We start from the raw sequence: 6,000 nt of genomic DNA, 5'->3' as shown, positions 1-6,000 counted from the left end.
ATGCTGAGATTATTGGTAACAGTTATCGTGGAACTGATATCTACGAATGGAATATAGATTATTTTGCTGAAAAGCAAATTCATAACCATTGTCATAGAATGCTAATGTATTCTCAATGTTGTAAAAATGCAAATAATAGTGATTCAAATGTTGCTAAAATGATAATATCAGAATTTTTCAGGTCAACTTAAAGGATGGTGGGATAATTACCTCACTAACGAACAAAAGGTAGCTATTCTGACAACTACAGAAATTAAAAATGAAGTAATCACAGAAACTGCGGTTTACACTTTACTTGTTAATATACTTGAACATTTTACTGGTCAATATGGGAATAATTATGATTCCACAAGAACTCTTTTACAAAATTTTAGATGTAAAACTTTAACTGATTTTAGGTGGTACAAAGACAGCTTTCTTAGTAAAGTCATGCTTTTACCTGAATGCAATAGCTCTCATTGGAAAGCCAAATTTATTGACGGTTTACCACATTTATTTGCAGAAAGAATCAGAAAGATTCTTCGTGGAGATAATCCTTCTATTAATTATGAACATTATAATTATGGTCACCTTATTAAAGCATGTACAGCAGAAGGTATAAACCTCTGTAATGAGATTAAATTAAATCAACAACTCAAGCACCAAAATATTATTGAAAGAAATCAATTAGAAGAATTTTGTGAACAATTTGGCATGGATATGCCTTCTACTTCTCATAGAAAACAACACAAAGGTAAGGATAAAACTTATTATCCTAGATATAAGAAGAGAAGATATTCTAAAGAAAAATTAGAAGGAAAAACTCATCGAAAAAATCGTAGAAAGTTTCATAAAAACATTACGAAAAGGAGATTATGTACCTCCAAAGGAAATAAGATGTTTCAAATGTAATAAAAAAGGTCATATGGCAAACAATTGCTGGACCCAAAAACAAATTAATAATTTGGATATAGATGATGATCTTAAAGACAAGATTTCAAATTTATTTCTTAATGAACAAAATCTACAAAGTGGAACCAAACTTTGTCGATGATTCTAGTAATTCCAGAATAATTTAAAAATTCTTAAAGATGATTCTTTCTATACAGATAGTAGTTCTGCAACTACTAGTTCAGAATGTGAACCATGTGGACATGGAAAAGTTTGTATTAATCCCAAAAAAGATGAATTCTTTAATCTTTTATCCAATTTTCAAGATGCAAAAATACAAGTTCTCACCAATAATAATTGGTTGGATATGTTAAAAGCTATCCCAAATGCAGAATTAAGGTCTCAAATTATTGAAAATATACCTAGCACTTCTCATAATAATTTTGATTATAACAGCAATAAGAATTTTACAGAAGAAAAATCTTATTCTTTAAATGAAGTTTATAAATGTCTCCAAAATAAAAATACAACTTCTAGTCCTTCTTCCTTACAAGATATTTTGAAAGAGATGGATAATTTAAAATCTGAAATTAAACATCTTAAAATTGAAGAACAAAGAAATGATATAAGAATTTCTAATCTTGAAAAACATTTTATTTTTCAACATGATTTGATAAATAATGATCAGGAAACTAAAGGTAAAAAGGTTGATAACCATGATATTATTATCCCTGACTTTATCCCTAATTTAGATGGTAAAGATCAAGCTATGCAACTTGTTAATACACCCCCAGAATTAGAGAGAAATAAAAAATTTCTCCAAACCATAAATATGGTCGCTGGCCAAAAATGGTATGTTAAGATCTTACTCAGGATTAATAATCATTTTTCTAAAGAATTTATTGCTTTAATTGACACTGGAGCAGACTTAAATGTTATACAAGAAGGAGAAATTGACTCCATGTATTTTGTCAAAACTACTCATAGTTTATCTCAAGTAGGAGGAGATAAATTAGATATTGAATTTAAACTCCCAAAAACTGATATATGTGTTAATAACACCTGCATTCCTTTAAGCTTTCTTTTAGTCAAGAATAAACTCTCAGTTCCTATTATTCTTGGAACACCTTTCATAACAAAAATTTATCCCTTTACTGCAGATAATAAGAATTTAACTGCAAATTATCAAGGAAAAACTATTACTTTTTAAAACATGAAGTTAATATTTTGACATTAGATCAAAAGGATAATAATCCTAAATTAAAACAAAAAATTATTGATATTGAAAACCAATTTTCTCTATCTATTTGCAATGATCATCCTAATGCTTTTTGGAATAGAAAAAAGCATATAGTAAATCTTCCTTATGAAGAAGATTTTAAAGAAGAAAATGTTCCTACCAAGGCTAGACCTTGTCAAATGAATTCAGAATATTTGGAATTTTGCAAAAAAGAAATAAGTTCTCTTATAGAGAAAAATCTTATTGGACCATCCAAATCACCATGGTCATGTACAGCTTTTTATGTTAACAAAAATGCTGAAAAGGAACGAGGAGTTCCTAGATTAGTTATTAATTATAAACCTATAAATAAAGTTTTAAAATGGATTAGATATCCAATACCTAATAAAAAAGATTTATTAGATCGTTTGTATAAAGCTCTCATATTCTCTAAATTTGATTTAAAATCTGGTTATTAGCGATTCAAATTGACCAATGACAGATACAAAAACTCGCTTTTAATGTTCCTTTTGGACAATATGAATGGCATGTTATGCCTTTTGGTTTAAAAAATGCTCCATCGGAATTTCAGAAAATTATGAATAATATTTTTAACAATTATAGTCACTTTATCATAGTTTATATTGATGACATTCTCATCTTCTCTATGAATATAGAAGAACATTTTAAGCATTTAGATATTTTCAAAAAAATTGTCATATCTAATGGTTTAGTAATTTCTAAAACTAAAATGTCTTTATTTCAGACTAAAGTCAGATTTTTAGGTCATAATATTGAGAAAGGCCAAATTATTCCTATTAATAGAAGTATTGAATTTGGGTCTAAATTCCCAGATGAAATTATTGACAAAACTCAACTTCAAAGATTCTTAGGAAGTTTGAATTATATTTCACCTTATTATGATGATTTGGCAAAAGATACAGCCATTTTATATGACAGGTTGAAGAAGAATCCCTGTGCTTGGTCTAATGATCACACGAAAGCTGTTAGAAAAATTAAGAGTAAAGTTATATCTTTACCATGCCTTAGTTTGGCAAATCCTCATTGGGAAAAAATAGTAGAAACTGATGCTTCAGATATTGGTTATGGAGGGATTCTTAAACAAATTGATCCCAATAATAAACAGGAATTTTTAGTCCGTTTCTATTCAGGGAAATGGAATTCTGCACAATCTCATTATGCAACTGTTGCTAAAGAAGTTTTAGCCATAGTCAGATGTGTTTTAAAATTTCAAAATGATTTATATAACAAAAAATTTACAATAAGAACAGATTGTAGTTCTGCGAAATTTATATTTCAAAAAGATTTTAAACATGATGTTTCCAAACAAATGTTTGCAAGGTGGCAAGCTCATTTAGCCCCTTTTGATTTTGAAATACATTATAAAAAAGGCTCTGATACCAAGTTAAGGCGGATCTTTTTACAGTACCAACATAGTATAAGAACGAGGTCGCACACCCAAGTGCTCATTACAAGTGATTGGGATATTACCACGATAGTGTTTAATCTGACCTGATAACAACTCGGAGATGACAAAAAACGCCTAGCGCCTATCCACGGCATAACGGTAAACCGGTGCCTCTTTTTCCATGTTATCATTTCAGATTGAACAAAATGTGTACCCTCACTAAACCTTCTTATTTTATGTTGATAGGTATAAAAACCATCTTAAAATAATAACACATCCATGGTTTCATATATAACTTAGTCAAGTGTTGTCATAATTCAACAAAGGATTTAGCCTATTAGGCTTCTCCTACCCCTCTCTCTAGTTTTCTCTCTCTCCCCCTTGTAAATCTTCTTTCTTAATTAATAAAATCTCGTCAACCGTTTGTCTTCCATTCTGAGCACAACCTAAGTTTGTATGTTTTATTGTTTTTAATTTTGTTTTTATTTTATATATCTAGACTCTAAGGATGAGCCTAATAGGCTAAATCCTTTGTTGAATTATGACAACACTTGATTAAGTTATATATGAAACCATGGATGTGTTATTATTTTAAGATGGTTTTTTTACCTATCAACATAAAATAAGAAGGTTTAGTGAGGGTACACATTTTGTTCAATCTGAATTGATAACATGGAAGGAGAGGCACCGTTTTGCCGTTATGCCATGGATAGGCGCTAGGCGTTTTTTGTCATCTCCGAGTTGTTATCAGGTCAGATTTAACACTATCGTGGTAATATCCCAATCACTTGTAATGAGCACTTGGGTGTGCGACCTCGTTCTTATACTATGTTGGTACTGTAAAAAGATCCGCCTTAACTTGCAAGTTAAGGGGATCTTTTTACAGTACCAACATAGTATAAGAACGAGGTCGCACACCCAAGTGCTCATTACAAGTGATTGGGATATTACCACGATAGTGTTAAATCTGACCTGATAACAACTCAGAGATGACAAAAAACGCCTAGCGCCTATCCACGTCATAACGGCAAAACGGTGCCTCTCCTTCCATGTTATCAATTCAGATTGAACAAAATGTGTACCCTCACTAAACCTTCTTATTTTATGTTGATAGGTATAAAAACCATCGTAAAATAATCCTTTAAGCTTTCTTTTAGTCAAGAATAAACTCTCAGTTCCTATTATTAAAAGTCCTCCTGAAATAAAGAATTTTAATTTTTTATCGGATATTAAAAATGAACAGCTAATAAGTAAGTTAGCTGAAAAGATTTCAAAATTAAATTTAAATACTTTAAATGAAGAATTTTATCCAGATTTCAAAGATGATTTGAATGTTGTCACAAGAAATAAATGGGGCCAAAAACCTATTAATACTTTGTATTATAATAAACGACCTTCACCTGTAGATATTATGCAGGAAGAAAATGCTGAGATTATTGGTAACAGTTATCGTGGAACTGATATCTACGAATGGAATATAGATTATTTTGCTGAAAAGCAAATTCATAACCATTGTCATAGAATGCTAATGTATTCTCAATGTTGTAAAAATGCAAATAATAGTGATTCAAATGTTGCTAAAATGATAATATCAGGATTTACAGGTCAACTTAAAGGATGGTGGGATAATTACCTCACTAACGAACAAAAGGTAGCTATTCTGACAACTACAGAAATTAAAAATGAAGTAATCACAGAAACTGCGGTTTACACTTTACTTGTTAATATACTTGAACATTTCTTGGTCAATATGGGAATAATTATGATTCCACAAGAACTCTTTTACAAAATTTTAGATGTAAAACTTTAACTGATTTTAGGTGGTACAAAGACACCTTTCTTAGTAGAGTCATGCTTTTACCTGAATGCAATAGCTCTCATTGGAAAGCCAAATTTATTGATGGTTTACCATATTTATTTGCAGAAAGAATCAGAAAGATTCTTCGTGGAGATAATCCTTCTATTAATTATGAACATTATAATTATGGTCACCTTATTAAAGCATGTACAGCAGAAGGTATAAACCTCTGTAATGAGATTAAATTAAATCAACAACTCAAGCACCAAAATATTATTGAAAGAAATCAATTAGGAGAATTTTGTGAACAATTTGGCATGGATATGCCTTCTACTTCTCGTAGAAAACAACACAAAGGTAAGGATAAAACTTATTATCCTAGATATAAGAAGAGAAGATATTCTAAAGAAAAATTAGAAGGAAAAACTCATCGAAAAAATAAGAGAAAGTTTCGTAAAAAACATTACAGAAAAGGAGATTATGTACCTCCAAAGGAAATAAGATGTTTCAAATGTAATAAAAAGGTCATATGGCAAACAATTGCTGGACCCAAAAACAAATTAATAATTTGGATATAGATGATGATCTTAAAGACAAGATTTCAAAATTATTTCTTAATGAACAAAATCTACAAAGTGGAACTGAAACTTTGTCATATGATTCTAATAATTCCAGTAATAATTT

Source organism: Silene latifolia, chromosome Y, assembly GCF_048544455.1.
Source record: "Silene latifolia isolate original U9 population chromosome Y, ASM4854445v1, whole genome shotgun sequence".
NCBI classification, from domain to species: Eukaryota; Viridiplantae; Streptophyta; class Magnoliopsida; order Caryophyllales; family Caryophyllaceae; genus Silene; species Silene latifolia.
This window is presented reverse-complemented; position numbering follows the sequence as displayed.